The sequence below is a fragment of the Pseudorasbora parva genome, chromosome 22 (genome assembly GCF_024679245.1).
Source record: "Pseudorasbora parva isolate DD20220531a chromosome 22, ASM2467924v1, whole genome shotgun sequence".
In the NCBI taxonomy this organism is placed as follows: Eukaryota; Metazoa; Chordata; class Actinopteri; order Cypriniformes; family Gobionidae; genus Pseudorasbora; species Pseudorasbora parva.
In genome coordinates, this window is record NC_090193.1 from 21646174 (window position 1) to 21670383 (window position 24210).

The 24210-nt window shown below is 38.1% G+C and overlaps 1 protein-coding gene across 7 annotated transcripts in view; it reads left to right on the forward strand.

The window, feature by feature from the left end:
• Window positions 1–24210, forward strand: part of magi1b (membrane associated guanylate kinase, WW and PDZ domain containing 1b) — a 156904-nt gene that overhangs the window by 72765 nt on the left and 59929 nt on the right. The gene's annotated exons all lie outside the window — the stretch shown is intronic.

Below are 24210 nucleotides of genomic sequence, written 5' to 3' on the forward strand. Positions count from 1 at the left end.
TTGTGCATGGATTTGAATGTGTTTTAAACCAGTAATACTGTATCTTTGTGCACTTTGCACAATTTGATGCACATGTATGTGTCTATAGAAACTGAGTTTTTCATAAATGCATGCAACCTGTTTCTTTTGAATGATTTGACACTAAAGCTCTGCTACCAAACCTAGTGAGTTGCCTACCTAGCATTTTAAGAAATCACAGATGCCATTCTCAAAACAAAAATAAAAAAAATAAAGCTGTTTTAAAAAGTAAGCGGCAACATTGTTTTGATATTGTCATGTCAATCCCAGAATGCATTGCAAAGAAACTCAATCCTAGAATGAACTAAAAGGAAAAAAGGTAACTTTGTGTTACTATAGTACTTTACATTGACAACAGTTAATGGAGCAACTAAAATGAAATAACCACCAACAATACTTTTCATTTCATTTTGACATAAACTACAGTTTAGTTAGATAAAAAAAAATCAGCACTTTTATTCAGTAAGGATGCATTAAACTGGCCAAAAGTGACAGAAAATATATTTTAATGCTACAAAAGCTTTCAATTTCAAATAAATGCTGTTCTTTATTTATACTTTATATCCATCAAAGGGTGTTGAAAAAAAATCGTATCACAGTTTTCACAAAAATATTAATCAGCACAACTGTTTTCAACATTGGTAACGATAACAAATGTTTCTTGAAACCCCTTTTGAACAGAAAGATATTGAATGAGAGTGCAAACCAAGTAAAAATGTCCATTTCCAATAAAAATTGTGTATATCTGTGTACAAAGTCGTATGATTTTTGCTTGATTAGCTTAGCGACATGCTAACATCGAACTTTAATGTGCAGGAGATTTGACAATTTATTTCAATAGAGTGTGATGTAAACTAAGACAACAAAGCAAAACTCTAGCATTACATAAGGCAAGAGACAGAAAGGCAGCTCACTGTATTTTTACTACAGCTTTGCAGACGTACTTCTCTGTGAGATAAGTCATAATATTTGTAGCAGCACTCTCAATGTTGCCTAAATGAAAGGAAACCACTGCTCAGCTTTTAACTTTTAACTGTTTGGATGATGAATTTTGTGTCTTTCTCTAGTAAACAGAGTTGTCGACTGCCTCCGATTAAACACTCTGATCCATTTGCTGATGCGACAGAAATTGGGCGGCAGTGTGTGTTTGAGAGTGATTGATAGACATGAGACAGCTGGAGGGACAGATGGGAGGGAAGGACCGATCAAAGTAGCGGGCTCCGTCTCAACTTCATCACTGTTTCGTGGATACAAAAACACAGACGTGGCCTCCTAGAAATCAAAGTCACCCATATGTGTGAACTCGAAAGGCCAAAATCACTTGAATCGTGAAGTGTGACATTTCTGCCACTAATGGCATCAAACAGAATTGTTTTGGTCGAACAATGGGGGACAGGGTGAGTGTTGAGTTTGGGATTGGTTTAGAAACAGATTGGTTTAGAAATTGTATGCTTTACCTTTAGGCATGCTATGATGATTGTGGACATTGAGGACTGATGAGATTTGTGAGAGAGGCCATCTATGTGAAACTGGAGCACCAACTGGATCATGCTGATCTAGGATCAGTATTTGTCTGTCGTAACTTCATAAATGAGATGATAGGAGTGCCTGGCAGTGATTTTAGGTCACTATACTTAATCTACATCACATTACAAAATATGGACATGGCTTTGGGTCTGTTCACGTTCACATCAACTATCCTACTTGGGAAAACTGATCATAATCAGCTATTTATATAGCCAAGTCCCAAGTGTTGAAAAGTTTGGAGTTGGCAAGCATTTATTTGTGTTTAAAATGTGTTTACTGTCACTGATACATTTAATGCAAAATTATTACTTACTTTATTTTTTAAATCTGACAGACTCAAAAGTTTTGAACGGAAGTTTATATTAAGGTGAATATTGTACAGCCTAACAAATAAAATATAAATAAATACATTTAAAAACAGATAATAAACCGCTAATAAACGTGCAAGAATGTGAGCTGAAATGTACATGTGGCAAGGTAACTATAAAGTGTTGGTCATTTTCATAAATGGGAATCATTGCATTTATATATTAAAAAAATTATATATATATATAGTCTCCTTGCCATATGTACATTTCAGCTCACATATTTGCACGGTAATTAGCGGTTTGTTCTAGTGGGATGCAAACATATCTTGATGAAAGCATGTGCATTTTAGTATCTGGTATAATGGAGCTGTTGTTATCTTGGTGTCAATTACCTGGTAATTTTACATGACGTGGTGCTGGTGAACATGACAGCGATGAGTCAAGATTGATCAGAGCTTGTGAGTGTGTGTGTGTGTGTGTGTGAGAGAGGGTCAGTTTGTGCTTATACATGAAGAATGTGGTGGGTGCAGCTGTCTCTTTTGTGCACTGATGGCCCGAGCAGCTAGTTGCCTCACCAGGTGGCCAGTGGCAGGGAGTGTGTGTATAAGGATGTGTGTTGTGTTTGTGTTGGGGGTGTAATGACCGGCTGGAGAAGAGTGACAATGAAGGCAAGTGACCCTGAGACCGGGCTGCATGTGACTAATACATTTAAATATATAGAGGCAGATTCAACTGTCATTGTGTGCCTCTACCCTGACCATGGTCTATTGCCTCACAAAGTTTGCAGTGTTACTGTGAACTGAGTCAAAGTGGTATTACTGGAGCAGCAACACTTTTTTTCAGATGTATCTCTTTGCTTCTCAAATAATTAATTAATGCTAATATTTTATAACAAACAGAATGAAAATATGAAAGAATAATATTAGTAATGATTATTATAATTAATAATATAATTATTGTGGTTATTGTAGTTTTTTAATGGCTTTAATTATATTTCTGATTAAATAATATTTGTTATTATTGTCACTTTTTCAGATGTATATAACAAAAATGATATGCCAAATTATTTATTGAAATAATAATAATAATAATAATAATAATAATAATAACAATAATAATAAATATAATTGTTGTTATGATAACAATAATTGTTATATTGTTATTATTGTTTCTTGCATTATATATAATAGAACATTTTTGTCCAGCAAAATTTCACAAAAATGCAGTGTATTTACAAGCCTACAGATATTAGCCTGACAAGCCAGACTCACATCAAGATGTTTGGTCTGGAATCTCACCATTGACAGGGCTCAATCCGAGGGGCGGGATAAACGGTTGTCTTTCAAACTCCCTCTGCACGCGATAGGATAGCGCTACAACCAACCAGAGCAACGAAGGTGAAACGGAGCTTGTTGACAGATTAAACATTCGCCGTATCCGGTCGGCAAAACTCCAAACACATCTTCCCTTTTTAAGAAAGACTTCAGTGCCGTTCTTTTCTCAGAGAAAAGCTTAACTCCAAGTCTTCCAGAGTCGCGGTCAAAGCTGATTCGAAAGACCGCTGTTCGCCAGTTTCTGTGTTTACTAGAAGCGCGCAAACGCAACTCGGCCATCGTCATTATGGCCCCGCCCACCGACTCTATGCACGATGTGATTGGCCCGGCAAGAGTTAGGCGATTACAGCTCAGAAGGGTATTGAGAGTTGCTAGACGACACTCGCGGGCAGATTAGATTTGCCGCCGCTAGGATGCGTCTAGATTTCTAGGCTATACAGATATGGCACCTGTGAGAAAATGTGAACAAATGTATTTTGTAACCTTTCTTTATGAGAAAGCAGACAGATATGCATTTCATTGAGACAGATGGAAGCAAAACGAACTGCTACAAATGTAAAATGTCCCGATGTGAGCTATAAATCCAGATGTCGAGTGCACATTCTGCTTCTGTGTATCAGAAGAAATTGCTGTTTTTCCCCTTCTGTTTCTCAAATATTTAGCAGCTAGAAACAGGTGCAAGTGAAGTATTTTTGTGGCCCTGCATACATTTTATTTCTCTGATTGTTGTCCTGTGTTGTAATAGTAAGGAACAAAAAGCCGTGCCCTTTGTCTTCTCCTCATTCCGCGCTCCAGCTTTTCACATCACCGACACCGTCAACATAACAGATGCCGCTGGAACGGCGCTCCCTCCCTTAGTGTTTTCACATTTCCTTCTCAGTCCCTCTGTTCGCGTCTTCATCTATCAGTCTATTTAAGCCTCCCCGTGGTTAGCCAGCCCCTGCTTGCCCTCTCTCGCTCCCCTCCTCTCTCCTGCATCCCCACCCCCCCTCCACACCCCCTCTTTGGCTCTCTCACTCCCTCCATCCCTCCATTTGTTTTTCTGCTCGGTAGCAGACAGCAGGATTGCAGCTGAGGACAGGTTGCTGCTGCGTTTTCTCGCCAGAAAGAAAGAAAGGATTACCGTCTGGAGGCTGCACTGTGGCGAGGCAAGTCGGTCTTATTTTTCTGCATGCTTTCGGTCTCGTTTCGCGAGATCTCCTGAGATGCGGGCAACGGATTAGAGGGTTTGTGGGTGATGTATGGGGCTTAGTGCGTGCGGTGGCTGCCTCATATATAGGCTAAAGGGTTGGATTGGGGGTGGGGTTGTTGTGGGGGTGGGGTCGGGGTTGTAGTGGGGTTGAGTCAGGGGAAAGAATACGAAAAAAAAGAGCGCAAGATCGAACCCTTCAGTCACATCTCGTTCACAGGGACAGATGGCTCCTAGCTGAGGAACTTTCTCATCAATATGATTTATTTTCAAGCCATTGTCTGGAGTCCCTTTGGGGCTCAGAGCTCATTTTTCCTTGGTGAGCGTGTGCACGCGTGTGTACCCATGTATATATGTGTGTGTGATGGAATGATGATGTGGCAGAGGGAGTACGGTGCGCTGAAGGGCCATCACCCTTGATGTAATGAGCAATGATCACCTCACCACCTGAACAAAAGCGTCCAGCGTCCAGCGTCGAAGCGGCACAGCATTATTCAATTTGTCACTGCCCTTCACACCACCGAGTGTGCTGTGGATCCCTCATATGCTGCCTCAGACAGGTTACTGCCCAGTCATATGCTGTCTTCTTATGTTAGGCATCACAAACATTGTTGCTAGGTAGATCTCTCTGCATCTAAGGGGAGGTATTAATTCATTCGGTGACTTTCATTATTATATAGTAGCTTTTATTATTTTAATTACAATTTGATATCTTTCAGCCTAATATAAAAGACAACAAACGCAGCTTTAAATTTGCATCATTCGTTTTAGCTAATTGCGTTAACATAGCATTCACAGCCACCGATGTCTGTGGGAGCTAGCTGATTAGCATTTAGCATGAATACTACTCTGTCTGCAGACAAGCAAAGCGCTTCAACCACAGGCTTGGAGACAGGGTAGATCTGAAGAGCGCCCCGGTCGCAAGTCAACTACGATTAGCTGACAGAAGACAGATAATACCTGCAGGGAGCCGAGGGCTCTCAGTAGGGAGGACCGACATTCGGGTGAGTTTTAGCAGACAGTGTGTGTCTGGATGGTATGATTTTTTTCATAGTGTCGCTAGGTTTAATATCTAAAATGGGTTATTTGTAGGTCTGGTCCTCTCTGTTTGGGTTTGTCTCGAGTTTCCAGGCTCCATTTTGATATGTCAGCTTAAGCTAGATATCACTGAGCAAGCATATGTGGGCGGCATACTGAGAAATTAGACAAAATCTGGGCATGTTCAGAATCCAAATCCCGTTCCACGTTTTTTTCTTTTTCTTTTGGCTAACACCTTGTTGAGGTGTTAACAATTTGGCTGTTCTTGGTCTGAAATGCCCATTTGCTCACAGAACTTGACACTGTGAATTGAAAAGCATTTTGTGAATTCATTTGCAAGTCAAAAGCACCCTCAGAAAGTGTTGATCACCGTGAGAGTGGACAAACTGGAGACCAGCATCAGGCCTGTCCAGGGGGCACTACTTTGGATGGGCGGATTTAAAAAGAGGTTTGAGGCACAAAAGGAGAAGAATGCCTCTTCAGATACCACTCCATTCATGTGCTTCTTCTGAACAAGAAAGACCAGGACTAGGGGATCTGCACAAAGTTGCCCAGTTTTTTTTTTTTTTAGATGTCCTTCAGAATCAAAGGTTGGAATTACTCCAGGAATACTAAAGTATCTTCAACCTAGTGTGCAGTTGTCCCTCGTCCACATTGAATAGTATCTACACGTTCATAAACACAATCATTACATTACATAACATTACATAAACACAATTTAGTTCATTTCTAAATTAAAGAGACACCCTTTTTTATTTGGTGGAATAAAAAAGTGGAAAAAAGTAATTATTTGGTGGAATAATTTATTTTATGAATAATGTCATTGTCCATGCAATGAAAGTCAGTGAGGTCCAAAAAAACTCTCAATACCACTGTGTCCCATATGTCACAGTGACTTTCACTAAGAGATATTTCAAAATATCTTCTGTTTTCTAGAGGGAAAAAAGGGGTTTTGATCGACATGAGAGAGGGAGTAAATGATGGCAGAACATTCAGTTTTAGATGAACTGTCCCTTTAATCATGTAGTCCATAAGGAAAAGCTCTAAAGATGGACACTAAGCCTTCACCTTCAATTCTGCTATTCTTCAGCATTTGGAAAGTTTGATGTTACGTAAAAGGTGAGCTTTAAATCCGAATCACAGCTCCACAGGGCTGAGAAGATGATTCACGCTGAGCTCCACCCAGAAATAGAAGCTCATACAGGGGCTAGACGACACACTGTTTCTGTCATTACCTCTGGCCTATTTCCTCAGGGTTTCATCTGGAGATGCGTGTTTGTCATTTTGCCACTGTAATCATTCATCTTGAGGGTTGAGAAAGCAGGAGAGGGAGTTTGAGATACTTGCTTGAGATGTATGGGACTTGTTTGATGGATGAGAGAAGTAATTTCATTGAGTGGCTATTAGTGGTCAAAAGGCCATTCAAAACCAGATTCTTTTGATTTATTTTAATTTCAAGTTCACGCATACATTTTAAGCTCAATTGAAAAATGGGGAACAGTATGTGGATTTTAGTTCAAGCTGATGAGATGCCACATGCCTGTAAAAGACAACAAAAATATTTAAAGGGATAGTTCACCCCAAAAGGACAATTTTGTCATCATTTACTCACCTTAATGCTGTTCAAAACACATATGACTTTATTTCTTCTGTGGAACACAACAGTTTAAGTTCACATGTACATTTTAAGCTCAAATGAAAGATGGGGAACAGTGTGCATTTTAGTCAAAGGTAAGACCAATATAACATTTAAAGGGACAGTTCACCCAAAATAAATATTTTATCATCATTTAATTAGCCTTACATTGTTTTAAAGTAAACCTTCATGACTTTTTCGTCTTCTGTGGAACATACATATATTTAGAAATATCTTAGTGTTTTGTACATGCAATAACCTTCAGCCAGGCCCAGTATTAATTTGATCTTATTTCTGAGAGAAACTTTCTGAGATAAATTTTTAGTGGAAAATAATGTCTGGATTTGTTTTTATCCATTACGCTTTCGTAGAATTATGAATTGTTTGTTGCAATTTATTATTGGTTCATATTATGTTTCCCCACCCACATGGCCATGATTATATCATAAGAAAAAAGTTGTTTTGGGGGTAAAACATTTTACATTTTGAAAGCTCTATGAAAATGTGTTTTTTCTTTTTTAAAGGTCCCGTTCTTCGCGATCCCATCTTTCAAACTTTAGTTAGTGTGAAATGTTGCTGTTAGAGCATAAATAATACCTGTAAACTTATAACGCTCAAAGTTCAATGCCAAGCGAGATATTTTATTCAACAGAAGTTCCCTTTCAAAGTCTAATGCGAACGGCCGGTTTGGACTACACCCCTGCACTTTCTTCAGGAATGAAATCACTAGAACCGTTTGTTGACTAACCCTCCGCCCACAAGAACACGCAAAATAGGGGCCGTGGTCTTGTTGCTCTCCCACGTGGAGAAGAGCGCGCATTCAGCGCTTGCATCTCCCCGTTATGGTAAGAGGCGGGACCTTTCTGGGCAAAGTGCGCTAAGCTGCTGTCCAATCACAACACGGGAAGCGCTGGCCCAATCAGAACTCGTTACGTGTTTCTGAAGGAGGGACTTCATAGAACAAGGAAATCATCAGGCCGTTTTTAGGACAGAGGAAACAGCGGTGTACAGATAAGTAAATTGTGTGAAAAATACTGTGTTTTTTTAAATGCGAAACATGAACTCATGTTATATTGCACACTGTAAACATAATCAAAGCTCCGAAAACATGCGAAGAAGGGGACCTTTAATACATTGAACTAGGGCTGTGCAATATATCTAAATTTTCGAAATATCGCAAATATACATATTGCAATATGGATATCGCAACGGCACGCAATATCTGAATGATTTTAATAAGCTACTTTAACATTGTGAAAAGTGTAAGTTTTAGGTCGACGTATAGAGTAGAGAATAGACTCGGCTGTTACTTATGGGACTTGCTTGATCTCCAAAAGAGTTACGCAATAATTTGCGAAAAACAATAACTTGCAGTCTCGCGCTGTCTGAGACACACACACACCGAAACGTGAATGATTTGTGACATAAATGTTTGCTAAAACACTTTGGTCACTTTCAGAAGTTGTAGCGATGCTTTCTTTTCCCAGAAAGAATGTGAAACAAATTGTTTCATTCTCAGTTTTTAAATATTTTTTAAAATAGATTTTAGACACAAATTGCAATATCGTATCGCATATCAAATATTGCATTATTTAACAAGATATTGCATATCACCTTTTTCTTCAATATCGCACATCCCTACATTGAACTCGTAAATTGTTTACATTAACACCAATAACACTAATGTAAATAATATCATAGATTTCAAATAATAATTTAGTGAGTGCCTTAAGACTAAAGAAAGTCCTTCTGTCACTGGTCAATAATTTTGTCTGTTTTTTTGTGGAGGCTTAATAAAAGGAGGGAAATGACTTTGGCCAAAATGTGGTCAGACACAAAAGCCCCAGTGGCCTTCTGGAGTTAAACAATAGTATTGTATGCATGCACATGGCTGGCCTGACCAGCCCGATTTTTATCTGCTAAATCTCATTCAGCCTCTAATCCCCATCCTAGCCCACCATTTGATTGCCTTAGTCACGTTGTATTTGTGTATGTACTTGTGTGAGCTAGTGAGAGTGTGCAAACGTCTTGTTTGCAGCAGGAGCCATGTGTGTATCTGTCTGCAAGTGTGTGTTGGAGGAGGAGGAGGGGGAATGTAGAGAGAGAGAGAGAGAGAGAGAGAGAGAGAGAGAGAGGTGGGCGGGCGGAGGTGGATGAGTGTGAGCCTGAAGACGTTTAGCTCAGATGGTGTTTTCTGTGCGAGCCCCTCACATTGGCTGAGCTTCAACGCTGGGCTGGACGACCGCTTTACAGAGAAAGAGATCGCGAGGAAGAAGAGGAGGAGGAGGGACGACAGACTGGGCTAGAGATACAAGCATCTGATGTTTGCCGGAACAGGATTCTGGGATTTTTCTGCTCTTTTCTATTGGATTTTGTCTGGCTATGCAAGACATCGAGTGGATTGCATCTATTGGAAGTAGCGGCTGTGAGGTTCTTCACTAAGGTAATTTTGAACCTCCCCCCCCCCCAAATATCACCTGGACTCTTTGGCTTCCGGGGTTTGACAGTGGGGGGGTGGGGAATCAGGGATGAAGAAAGAGTGACAGAAAGCTGGGAGCAGCAACGCAGAGAACGCAGCTGAATATGTGACCGTCTTGAGAGATGTGAGAGGATGTGATTTGTTGAGGACGGCAAAATGGTGCACCAGAGATGCCGCGGTCCGCGTTAGCTGCTGGAACGTGCGTGTACGTGCCTGTCTGCTTGAGCGAGTAGAGGTTGAATTAAGCTGTGGTCACTTGACGTGTTGGAGGCCATTATGTTTGGAGTTGAGCAGTGTGTCAGGCGTCTCTCTCTCCCTGCCCCCCTCCCATCCACACCAGCCCCATGTCTGTCTCTCCGCTGCAGCCGCTGTCTTTAGCCGTATCTGTGTCTGAAGGGCTTTCTCATGCTCTTTTTCTCTAGCCTTTTCATGTAAGCTCAGAAAAGATACCCATTTTGAAGGGTTCTATGTATCTTAGTGCCGTTAATAGGTTAAATAGCTTAATTCTCTAGCTCATAAATAGCAGGCCAGTGTTTTATCGGTCTTAGCTCTAGATGATTTGAAGATAAAGATTTGAACCAGGTAAACCTGAAGCCAGAACAGGCCTGGTGTGCATGGTGTAGTATGCTCGGTTTTGGAGTATTTAGACTCCATCAAATCAAATCTACTACGCTCATCAAAGCATTGATCAATTTTTTCAGCAAAGCATTATTTGGCATGTCTTGATGCATTGATCATTTGTTTCAGCACAGACATCATTAGCCTGAGTAGATTTGATTTGGTGGAGTCTATGAATGCTAAAACCGAGCTTTGTTTTGAAGTTGATCTCCAACTGGAGGTCTTTTAGAAGGATATGCTTTCAGAAATTCCATTTTGCTAATGGGAATGTGGGGTGGAAAATTCTAGAATCGGGGATCTGTGTTGTGGATTAACCCTTTGGTGGGACAGATGGTTGTCGCTCCCACTGAGCCGGAAGGGCTGGCTGTCAACATCAACATGGGCGCACATCCCCAAGCCTTTCCCAATCATGTGTCTTCCCGTTCCCAGAGTCTCCCGGTTCCAGATCTCTCAAAAACAGGGAACATGAGATGCCAAGTTTCTCGCTCTCTCACTCTCTCTTTTAAACCTTCTGCTTTTTCTAGTATGTCGACTGACATAAAATGCAATACAACATTTTCAGTGTGTATTTGTAGAGAGGTTACATGTATTACATGATGCAGCATGGTCCAAGAAAAAGGTATGTGGCAGCTGATTACAATATATGATAAATTCCAATTGTTTAATCTATACAGTTTAAATGGTTAATTAATATAGTTTATGCCATTCACCTTTCCGGAACATTTACCTTGGCAAGCTGTTTTGAGCTCCAAAAACAAACTCAAAACAGACTTTGTTTTGGCCTGATTTTGTTCGAAAATGACATCACACCAGTTTGTTCTTCGATTACTGCAATGCAATGCAATGCCTCTTATTGCTTTGATATTCTTGATTGCATTGATAGCTTTAATTATATCTTGGTTGTGCACATATGCTAATTAACAGTGATCGGTGTGTATGAATAATATGAACCGTTATTAACATTAACCAGTTTAAACTGTTGTGCCATTCAGTGTGTTTTGATAAATCTGTAGTGATCTGTCAACACTTTGCGGGCATCAGTCACACAGAAGAGAAGGTAGAGGCTCTCAAATGCCTTTGCTGTGACAGGACTGTCAATATCTTATATCCTTTTGAACTCTACTGACGTCGCCTCCAGCCTGTACATGCCATTTATTGGTGCTTTGCCTTTTGATTAATGCTTCTGACAAAGTATAGGTGCTTTCAGTGTTTTCCTTTTTTGTATTGCTAAAATTCTTTCTTCTTGTCCGTATCAGTCAGGATAGGCAACAGATGGTCAAAGAACTTCAGTGAGCTTGTCAAAGATTAAAAAGGGGTTTTATTTGGGTGATCAAGTTTTTTTTAATAGCATTTATTTGCCTGTTTAGTCTAATTCAGATTATTATTATTTTTTTTAACCATTTTACAGAGAAAAAACCACAAGGTATTTGGAGCCCTGCTCATGGAAACTGAAGGCCTTGCAGAAATGCATCATGTAAACATGCTTTCTGCAATGTGAATCCAAGGCCACATCATTCCAATGTGGCGAAAAACTGGACTAGTCTTTCAGTTTCAACTGAGAATTAGGTTACAGCGCTAGATGGTATTCTTCTTTTTTATTTTTTTGATTACACTTTATATTACAGTGTCCAATTTGCACATATTACATTTAAATATAGCTAACTGCTTACATTTTTAAGTGCAAGCAACTTTAATGCTTTAGTCATTTCAACTTACATCCCTTTAAACTAATTGAAAAAACTAGTTGAATCTTGTATAACTTATAAAAAGTTGAAACTTGCTTCATTTATTTTGATGATTGGATTGCGATGTAAAAACATGCTGTCATAACTTATTGATCATATCATTTTTTTACAGTGTAGGTTGAGTTGCACATAATAATTTTCACATTAAGTACACATTGTACTTTTTTATTACTCAGGACTGATTGATTTTTTAATTTCGAAAAGTGGATAAAAGCCCTTGTTGTTTAGAAAGAATGGACTGTGTCTCTTGCTTACAGTGAGCGTATGGAGGTGCAGTAGTTATTTATGTTGTCCTAAAACCAGAAACCCTTTTTTAGAAAACTGTGATGAAATCACTGGAGATACACCAAGGATACATGTTTTACTGGTGTTTGTCCAAACTGACTGCAGTCAGATGTTTATACCAGGTGGTATCATATCATTAGTAGTAAATAATATGCATGTATAATTTGAAGTGGCATGTACTATTTATTTAATTTTTAGTTTTTTGTAATATTTACAGGGTCCCCGCGGAGTCTTAAAAAGTCTTAAAAAGTATTAAATTTCAGAATCAAAATATAAGGCCTTAAAAAGTCTTAAATTCGCGGAAGCATTGCGTTCTAGGTCTTAAATAGTCTTAATTTTCCTGCGTCCATGTAACGCTACCTCATTGAAACGCTCTCACCTCCCGCAGCACGCGCGCACGTGTGTGTGTGTGTGTGTGTGTGTGTTTGTTCCGTGGTGTTTGTAGTTCTTTCTTTCGCTAGACCAACTATTGTTCGCTCTATTACAACTACAAATTAGGCAAGCATGCCACTTATATTGCAGCCAATCAGCTTTCGTGTTATTGGCACGAGCCTCTTTCTGATCATACCCCACAGACGCATAAAACAGATTTTATTCTTCAGCTGAATCTGACGGTTCTTGCAGTTCCGCGATCGTGAACGCGAAGGCGAATCTTTCTCACCATCTTGCATAATGACAACATAAAAGTATAATATACCCGATTGCACTAAATAGAGTTAATAACAGTGATGTAAACGCCGAACTCCGATGTCAGACTGTAACGTTATGTGTTTGCTGCCTGTCAGCGCTCGCGCGAGTGTATTGAATGTGTTATTTTTAGGCTCATTAGCCTAACGTTACTCTTGAACGATCAAATATACACATTATGCATATGTCTATATCCTGATTTGAGTTAAAACGTTTGGGAACTGTCAGTAAGTACTGGATCTGGGCATTAAGCTCACAAAGTGAAAGCAAACTAATATAGCTTAACAACAACACAAACGGGGAAAACAGCACTTACACTTACACTTAAAGGAACACTCCAACTGTTTTAGAAATCGGGCTTATTCTACTTTGCTACATTTAGATATGTGGGGAAATGCATTTTAAGCTAAGCTAGCGGCGACCCTGCCAAATTAAAACAATGCATGCACTGAGACAAATGCATTTGCCAAAATATCTAAATGGGGTTTATCCAAAAGAAGTTGAATAAGCCCTATTTCTAAAAACAGTGGAATGTTCCTCTTTGTATGCATCTTTATGTTGTATTTATTTTTCCTATTGTCATTTGTTTATAAGTATATATTTTATTACTGACCGATTACTTATTTACAACATTTTACTTATATTAAGCAATTGCTTATTGCTGTGGTTTACTTTTAAGATGTTGGTCATATTTCCCACCCCAAGCGATCGTGTTATTAAAGATAGATAGTGCACTACTGGAACAGCCTTTTTGTTTTTGTAATAGGCCTACCAAACAAGATTTATGCATTTTGTTAGTTTTATTGCCATGTGTGATCATTGTGCATCTAACATAATAATATGGTTAATGTTGCATCCTAGTTATGAAAAAATAAAAATGTATGAAAGTGACCACCACAAAAAAATAATATATATATATATATATATTAGGGCTGGGTATCGATTCAGATGTTCAGATTCGATTCGATTTTGATTCGCAAGTCCTCAAATTGATTCAATTTCGATTCTCAATTCGATTTTTGATTCAACTCGAATTAATATAGATTTAATACAAATACTATAGGTATTTATAAAAAAGAACAGTGAACATAAATGTGTAATTAAAAAGAAATGAAGAGCCACAATCATGTATGTTAAACTTTTTATTTTAGGTACACCTGAGTACATTAAAACAGAACGCATCTCTATATTTCAAATCCATACAATTGTTAAATACAATTTTGATTCAACTTTATTTAGAAAATTTATCTGAGAAGTATTTTATGGATGTTTTGATATATTTATTCTAAAACATAAAAAGCTAGTATATTGGATGTTTTTTTTAATAGAAATTTTCAGTACACGACAAGCTTTTCTTGCAATTTTGCTGCTCATGTGTGCAAATGTACTTTTCATACATGAGAAATGCGTTCATTATTTTTTTAGTCTATGGGTGAGTAGTTGTCGTGGTAATGGACAACAATACCTTAACGTGCTGACTTAAGCTGCCTGTGGACTAACTATTATTAGAGGAAATCTGTTTATAATATAAGCTAATAGGGTTTGAATTATTGATCCTGCGCTGTATATGGACTATAATTTGAATATGTCTATAATGGCTAACGTACGTGCTTAAGTGACTGCTCAAGTTTGATCCTAATGCAAGGCAAGCATTCGCGTGTATGTAATTATTTTTAGCGGTTGTGTGATTGGCTGTGTGTGTGTGTGTGTGCTCGGCTGTGTGAGTGTTGTCACATAAAATGGTTCCGCAGATTTTTAGTATTACTACAGCATTTCACCTCAGCTTTATAAAAGGCGACAATGCACCGGAAGCTGCCATTTAAACACTGAATGGATAAATGATGTGCGCCTCTTGCTCCTTTGTAAGATCACGCAAGGCAAATGGGTGACATCTAGTGGAGAAGACTAGTAATTAGATTTACGTTAAGCTTATGTTCAATGTTAGCGGAAATAAATATTTTAACAAATCAATTCATGGCATTTGAGAATTGATTCTGAATCGACCAGATTTTAAAAACCGATTAATCGAAAAATCGATTTTTTTTTTGCCCAGCCCTAATATATATATATATGCTAATCCTGGTGGGATTGAGCTATGAATAATAAGTTCACTAATACTTTGTTCAATTTAAAATAAATTAAATAATATAAGTTTAAGTAATTGAGTGATTCTGGATTTCTTATGCATGTTTTTTTTATTGCGCAATATAGGTCTTAAATTTTATTCATAATGGTCTTAAAAAGGTCTTAAAAAGTCTTAAATTTGACTTGGTAAAACCTGCAGATACCCTGTATTTAAAATCAAAATTGCAGTTTTCTTCTTTGTATGTTGAAATATTTCCTTTTAAAACAAATCGGGACATATCAAATGACTCCTCCCCTTTAAAAAAAAGCCAGTATCCTTTATTTTACGTCACAGCTGTGAAACATGATTATCTTATTGTCAATGTTAATCAGAAGAAGCTGGTAAATAGGTAATGACATTCTAATTTTAGAGAGCATTCAATTGGACAAAAATGTTTTATACAAGTGTGAGAGTAAAAATATATATATTTTTTTCATAAGAGATTGTTTTAGCTGTGTATGTCTACTAAAAGACCCAGCTTTATCAGTACACTATTTTGATGTATACAGTGTTTGAGATGGGCAAACACTTTCAAGTTTGAAGTTTTGCCACTCATTTGATTTGTTTAGCTAATAGTTTCAGCTAATTTAGAGATTATAGAGAGAAGCACATGCAGGAAAAAAAGGGAGATGACAAGAGCGCAAAAAGTAGAAGAAGAATGAGAGAAAAAGAGCAGCCTGTATTACTCACTGGGTCAGGCTCATGAAAAATTTAATCAAGCCATGCAGATAACAGCTTCAGCTCAGAACAAACACATCCCAGTGTACAAGAGCATTTTTCAATTAGTTTTATGTATTTAACTGGGAGGGCATCAGAAAAGGCATGAAATTGCTTGTGTGAGAAGAGCGCTGAAGATGTAGCATTTCAAACAAACCCAGTTTTTGTTGTAGAAATATTGTAATCATGCTTTTATTTCAAGCCAAAAACCACAGGCCCTTTAATAACTTTGGAAATGCGCAAACATCCAAATGCTGGTATAGTGAGAGTCTTGACTATTATTAGAATGATGATAATGAGTCGTTTCCAAATGCTTTAACAACAGCCTACGCTACACCGCTAACTGAATCACGGCGGTGAGGCTCAGAGTCACTTAAAGCGTTGCGTCTGATTGATTGCCTCTCCAGTTACTGCAGTATTGCTCTCCAGGAATGCAATAAGTCCCCTTAAACACCTCGATCTGCTTTATAACTGGACAGTGTGTTGCTATGTCCGATTTCACAATGCCAGGTAACATTTGTGTTGTTGTGACTCGGAGAGGTGAAGCTGACCTAGTATTAAAGGTAACAAAGAAGCTACGAAACTTCTTTGTGTCTAGATTGGGAAGGGAGCGCAACTTTTGTGGGCAAACAGAGCACCTTGTTGTTTAAGAAATGGCATTAACATGTAATCCTCACAGTATATGAATTACATTGTTGTGGAATTGGTATCTTTGTCGACCATTAGAACAAATGCAAGACACAGTGAAGAAGTATGTAATGCTTCCAAGGCTTCTGATGTGGTGTTAGTTTCAGTGCGTGGCACACCTTTGCATGACCTTTAAAGATTTGAATATGGATACATGCTAATGTTTAGTACTTATTATGTATAAGAGTCATCAGACACTGCTGAATCATACAGGCTTACTATTTTTGTCCACTTTGCAACTGTGATTTTTCCTCATTGAGAGATTAGTATGCGCATGCACATACACCAAGCATTAAGTTGGTTTAAAGATCAGCGTTTTGAAGTCAAACCCTTGTTACACTTTGGTGAAACTAAAACCGACATCAAGCTTTATAATGCAAAGCTGGCTACTTTTATTTTTTTGTTTATGTGTTTATTCTGTGGCATTTATCCTCTGCTAGTTTGCATTGTGCCTTTGTGTGTCTGCCATTGGCATTTGCCGATGTTTTACTAAAGCTTTACTTTTTTTTTTGCTCATACTTGGGTTTAAAGATTTGAACAAACTCCTAATGGGTTTTTGAGGATTCGAAACCATGGTTTTCTTAATTTTTCATTTTTCATTTGAATTAGAAGTCATTGGTATTTTCATAGTAGAGAACATTTAATTAGACCATCTTTTTATATAACTGTGAGAGCAAAATGTTCAAGATATTCGTCAATATTTTGATCTGTTTTTCCATGAAATCTTGCAGCTTGTTGAGGAGAGGTGTGCTTTTACTTTTCTTAGCAATTGGATCTCTGCCTGGTGGACAAAAACATGCATGAATCCCATACACCAGTGGAACAAGATGACTTAAATCGATACATTTAAATTAATAGATTGTTAGTAATATATTAAAATAATCTAACTCAAATTTAAATTAAAATGTTAAAAACATATGAAAAGAATCTAGATGTAACTGGAATCATATATCTTTTCCAACATCAATAGTTATTGTTGTTTATATTGAACATTGATATTGTTATATTGAACTTTCATTGTATTGGTTTTATTGACCAACATACAATTCTTGAAATGGATGCAGACACAAAAGGAATTGTGGTTAATGCCATAATATACACAAGTGACAGAAATATCTTAGCCTGTATGGGGGCCTTCGAATATTGTGTTGGACAATTAGGGCCTTCGAGTTAAACTTTTGCATAGGCATTCCCACAAATGACATAAAGGGCAACCTGTTTAGCTATTTGATTTGTGACAACGAAGCTGAATGAATCTTTTCTAGGCATGTGGGTCAGTAAAGCTTGATACTTAAAGGGTTAGTTCACCCAAAATGTGAAATGTTGTCATTAATTACTTATCCTCATCACTGTAAAAAAAAATGTCTCCAATTGAAAATTTTCTAGTGACTGATCACATCTACATTTTTTCAGTTAGCCGAATTGAATTTCTGTGATTTGATGCAATTTAATTTGCAGAAATTTAATTCGGCCAACTGAAAAATGTAGATGTCATCAGTCACTTGAAATTTTTTAATTTTAGACCTGATTTTTTTTTTACAGTGATGTTGTTCCAAACCCACAAGACCTTTGTTCATCGTTAGTACGCAAATTAAGATATTTTTGATGAAATCCGAGTGGTTTCAAATTCTAAACCTCACTTAGGCAGCGATGTCATTCTCCTACGCTGTTTACATAGAAAAGACTGTACAGCGCTTCCAGGTTCTACGTCAGAATGCCGGCTCATTATTAGAGGTCGATAGTGGATTTTACCGATATCGATAGCTAAGTTGGACCTCGCTTGCCGATAACCGATTAATCGACCGATAGTTTTTAAAAAGATACTAGATTAAAATATAATAACAATACATAAAATAACAGGTAAAAAAGCAGTGCTGAACTTTATTACAAGAAATTTTAAAAAGTACTGAACCATGAAAATGTGTTAAATTTCATATGTAAATATGAAAATATTAAAATGAGCTCTAACAGAAAAAAAATTCTACAGAAAATACCTAAAACATTAAAATATAGCAGACCCTTCTCAGAGCTCTCGTAGGCTACTGTGTAATGACAGCAGCCTTCTCAGCCGCTCCCGCAACAGACACAAACCGGAAAAAGTATCTGTATTGATTTTTGCCGATAACCGATTGTTCCACCAATCAGCTATCGGTGCCGATTAATCGGCAAATCCGATGAATCGGTCGACCTCTACTCATTATTGGCCAGCTTCTGTGCCAGCATCACATGGTGCTCTCGTGAACGTGACAGCCAGTAATTAGCACTGTGTTTGCTAGGGTAAGAGAATGACGTTGAAGAAGAGATTGTTGAATAAAGTTATTTTTATCATTTAGTTATCGTTATTTTTGTTTGGGGTTTTTTTGCGCACAAAAAGTATTGTCATTGCTTCATATAATTAAGGTTGAACCTTTGTAGTTTAATGGACTATTTTAACAATGTCTTTACTACCTTTCTGGGCCTTGAAAGTTGCAGTGACGTTTCTTCAAAAATGTCTTCATTTGTGTTCCGAAGATGAACAAAGGTCTTACGGGTCGACGGGAGGGGGAGTAATTAATGTCAGAATTTTCATTTTTGGGTCAACTAAACTGAACACACCAAACGGACGTTTAGTTTCTGCAGTGGGTTACACATTGGCTCTAGTCGGGTTTATGTAGACTGAATGTAGACAGAAGGCTGTCTTAAGTTTATGTACTTTTACCTGAACATTCCAATATGCAAATTATTTTATAACATCATGAGCCACCTTGAATGAAGAAAGTGATCAATGTGATTGATATTCCAAATGGTAAGCAAGCGCTGCTTTGTTTACAGTTTGTATTACTCTAGTCTAGTTTCTTTTTTGAATGAAAAAATAGACTATTGATATCTGCTGATATAGACAGTTGTTTCTATAGTCTTTGCTGTCTGTTTAAGCACAGCTTTTTGGCCGAGACGCAGACGAAGCAAGGTCAGGCACAGCTGACACAGTCGGCTTTAGTCGCCACTAGTTCTTTGATGTCGACTTGGTGTGTCACAGCCTTTAGAGATGTTCAAAGGAAGTTGAAGCTTGGCTGAGCAGAACTCTTCAGGTTCTTTTCTTGTTGCGTTGTTAATTACAGTGTACCCGGGTCAGTGCATAGCCCATTCAGATGATTTCACTGACTTTAAAATAGCAATTCTAAGGCTGTGCTTATGAAATTGTCTTGGCATCCAATAATCCTATAAAACAAGAATGTTTTTAGGCTACCCAAAAATTCTCTCATTATTTACTCATCCTCATGTCATTCCAAACCAGTATGAACTCCTTGCTCTTCAGGCAATGAAGTTCGAATGTAGGTCATATCAGAAACCCGAACTTCAGGAACACATCGCTGGGTGCTGCAGTGCTCCAGTGCTCCTGCAACCTCAGCCGCAAAAATAAACTGATTTATCAGACACAGCTATTTTTAGAGCCTGTTTGTGTGCTAGATGTGCACATGGCATTGCTGTTTTTCTGATGTATTTTAGAATGTGTGATGTTAAATATGTCTTCCTTTGGTGTTTTCAAGTTCCCTGCTGGCTTTACACTTCACAATGCAGCTATTTTTTACCCACAGCATGTATTTATGTCACATGCAAAGATGTGTAGAGAGATCAGGCTCCATTTTGTGGAAAATAAGAGACAGAGCTGGCATGGAAACAGCTGAATTGTAATGTTACTTTTTTTCAGCAATGTAGCACACCGTGGAATGAATTGTGTACTTATTTATCACTTTTTGGGGCGTACAAATCTTGAAACTTTGTCATTTGAGACACTTGAGGAGAAATGCCTTAAAATAGGGACTAGTCTTTCATTAAGAATGAATGAGCCTCCGTTTTTGCTGCCAAATCACTGCACTCATTTCAATTCCGTTCACGGCTCTCAGAATCTGTCCTTGTCCTTAACTACATGTTCACTTAAAGGATTAAATCACCTCCAAAATTAAAATTCTGTCATGATTTACTTGCCCTTGTGTCGTTCCAAATCCGTATGACTTTGGTTCTTCCATGGAATATATAAGATGTCATTTTAAATAATGCGCTCGTTCAAAAGCAAATGCTTTGATGCAAAATCCCCATCAAAGTATTATAACATTAGTCTAGAATTATAATCCAAGTCTTCTGAAGTCATATGACAGACTGAACAAGGTTTTCAATAAATCATTTTGGCACATTCAATGAATCAATTTGATCTAGTTCACAAAACTGGTCTGAATGATTTGTTCACAAATAAGATTGAACCGGCTCAATTCATAAACTCATCACACAAAACTATACAATACAGTTCATGGGTTTTATGAGTAATTTTATGATTTTATTATACATGTGTCCTTTTTGAAGCTTGAATGATATAATCCCCTTCCATTGTAACCAGGGCCATGCACAGACCTTTTGAGGAGCATGTGCTGACACTGGAAAAGGGCACCCTAAGTAGACTAGGTAAACCCAGCCTGATCTGCCGGGCGCTGCAATCAACTCAGTCTGGAAACTCATACATTCATGTCTACTGCTTCTGTTAACCTTTTGCGGGAACCAATCACAGACTGGCTTATCCACCTGGCGTGCTATTGGCGGGTTTGGCAGACAGAGAAACGATAGGTGGTTGCCTGTTGATCACGCCTCCTGTGGTCTGATTGGTTGAAGGACTATCCAATTGCATACAGAGTCATTCAAATAATGCTCATTGATCCCCCCTTTTGTGCAATAGAAAATACAGAGCAGACTCCCCAGACCAATGTTCAATCTTAAATTGAGCTTGGTCTGGTGATAGTCAGACAACACCCTAAGGGCAACTGCATGTCACCTACCCCTAAAACTTTATTATTAAACACATGGGAGATGGTTTATTTCCACTTTAATATTAATATTTTGTGTATTTTTATTGAAAAAAAAATGCCTTTTCACATTTCTATGTGATGGGGAAAAGGGATTAGAGCGAGTTCAGCAAAAGGCAGATTCGGACCTTGGGTCGATTTGCCTCAAAATATTATATCTTGTAATTTACCCCTACACTATTACTGCTAGAAATAATCTGGTGTCTTCCGTAGTTTTAGCTGTCCCAGCCAGACAGTGAAAAAGGCAGTCTATTTGCACATAATTTAAATGACAGCATTACTTTAGGCTTGTTCAACTTGATGCAACAATGCGCAGACCAATCGGCGGATGACTTGTAGAAGTGTGTGCCGGTTAGTAATGCTGTCCGTCTTGAATCAGCGCAGACGCCACGTGACTGTGACGTATGCTATCAAAGTACCGCGAGAGTGATTCGAGAGCAGCCTGATGGTTCATTCTGCACAGCTTTTCCAGAGCGGCTGTATGTGGTCTTACGTAGAGACCCCAGCCCCACTTAAACTTTATTCTTGTACAAACACATGCTGTATGAAGCAGTACATAAAGTATTACATGACAATGTCTGTGAAACATATGTCGTTATATAGCATTTATTTCACTACATGACAGGAAGCAGAATGTGTCCGACTTAACCTTTCCCTTTTTGCAGCTCCTCGCTACCTGCATGCGGCTACATGGCATGCTGCATCGCTTACATCCAGCCGCACCTTTAGTCACAAGCTTTTTTAAATACCTTTCATTGGCTACATATTTGTAAAACAAACAGACGTAAAGGGTGACCAAATTTAATTGAAGAAGAAAAGAAATACCACCACCAAAAAGCCCTGAGTCCTATCCTTTGCACGTGCCTGATTGGAACTAGGAATGCATAATACGGTTTATTGGTACTATATGGATTATCTACCTATATTAGAGATGATTTTTTTATTGTATCGCTTAATCTGGGTTATATATCAGTTGGTATTGGATAATTAATTGTATTGTTTCCTTTATTTGTATATTTATATTACCTTTTTCGTAATCTAACACTCACTTAAGGTTTGATGAATAATTTAACTGAAATGATAAATAATCTTTAGTAAAAGTCTCGAATATCCATTTTTCATAATGTAAATTACAATGTTGTAGCATTTAAAACAATCGTTTTATTTTATTTAGACAAAATAGTGTAGAATTTAAATATTGAGTATTTATTGGTTGTTGAACAAATAATTATAATTGTATTGTACCAACCACAATTTTATAAATTACTAAGATATTTTTGTGTTCCACATAGTGAAAAATGTAATTTGCGCTTGATACTACATGAGGATGAGTAAACAATGACATTTTTAATTTTTAATTTCTACATATTCAAATTAGAGAGAATATTTAAATGATGCACTCGGGAAACTACATGCTTCTTTTGAATCCCAATGCAGACAAAACGGAAGCAGTATTTAGCCAAATTTCCTTCTGTAGAGAGTACAGACTAGCTCAAAAGTGAGAGGAAGAAATGTCATTCAGCATGACAGACCGATCCAGAATCAGTCATAAGCTGAGTCAACAGCTCAGCCAGGTTTAAGCTACATGGAGTCTAAAGGGGATTACTGTCTGACAGACTGATCCAAAATCAGACTGCATGTCAACATCTCAGCTAGACCTGCCAGACCTTGACTACACCTAAAACAAGAAAAAAACTGCCTTTCTTTTCACTGAAAACCACAGGAAAAGAGATGCCAGATATTTTGCACCAAAAACTCAGAATTTTACTTTACCTGGACATTTTACACACTCTTTGACCTTTAGAATTAAACGGGCTGTTTTAGTGACTCTACCTTTATATAAGACATCTAAAAGTAAATGACCTTTGTTGTGATTGGCTTACTTCTTTGCATATGAAAACGACTGGTGTAGTTCACACTGCATTCATCAGGAAAGGCCATGCTGCTGAATACTGAATAGCTATTGATGTGTAAATGTGGGCGGTGATATGTTAATGCCCTCATGGTTGTTACTTAAATACTGTGACAATTACAGAATTACCTAATTTTGCAACTTTGGGTTTTGGATGCTTCCCTTAGTCTGTCAAAATAGCATGTTTTTTTCTTGTCTGGCTATCACCAGACCAAGCTCAATCTTTTAAAGAGGGCTGAAATGTTATTTTTATGCATACTAAGCTTTTTACACGGTTAAAGGCTTGGATTACCATGCTAAACATGAGAAAAGTTTCAAAAAACAATTTGGACATTTGATGGGCTGTTTCTGTGCCAAAAATACTCCTTCTGGTTTCTCACAAGTTTCGGAAGGTTTTTTCAAGGGTCCACTTTTCGTCAACAAGAGCGGAATGTCCTTGCATGGACATGTATGGACTCTTCTCCCAGAAGGGCGCGGGTGCAACCAGGGCGAGTGTCCAAATGCACGCCCATTTACGTGCTTTGCTCGGCTTTAGGGAAGCCGGTGGCTGTGCTGCAGTCACAGGACTTCACCAAATCAACGATGTCACCAAAGAAGTGTGCTCTTGGTTGTCAGAGCAAGACAAACCGGCACTGCTTCCCAAAGAACCTAGCATTAACAGCGGATAGAGTTTGTTTTTCCGGAGCAGTAATGGAGTTGTGCAAGTGTTTTTGTTTGTTCCTTGGATTTCAGCAACGATTGTTTTTATAAACAAGGCCCAGTTTGACTCCGGATTTGTAGCTCGTCTAATTCTGAAAGATGGAGCAGCCCCAGCAAAAGGTTCACGGTTGTGTGTTGAAAGCAGGTGGTGAGTAAAGCTGGTCTGGGTAGTCTGCTCTGTATTTTCCACTGCACAAGCGGCGTGATCAACAAGCATAATTCAAGTAACTGTATGCAATTGGATAATCCTTCAACCGATCAGACCACAAGAGTTGTGATAAACAGGCATCAATCCATCCTTCTCCTGATGTCATTGTATTAAACCCACCAGTAGCGCGCCTGGCTAATAAGCCAGTCTGTGATTGGTTCCCACA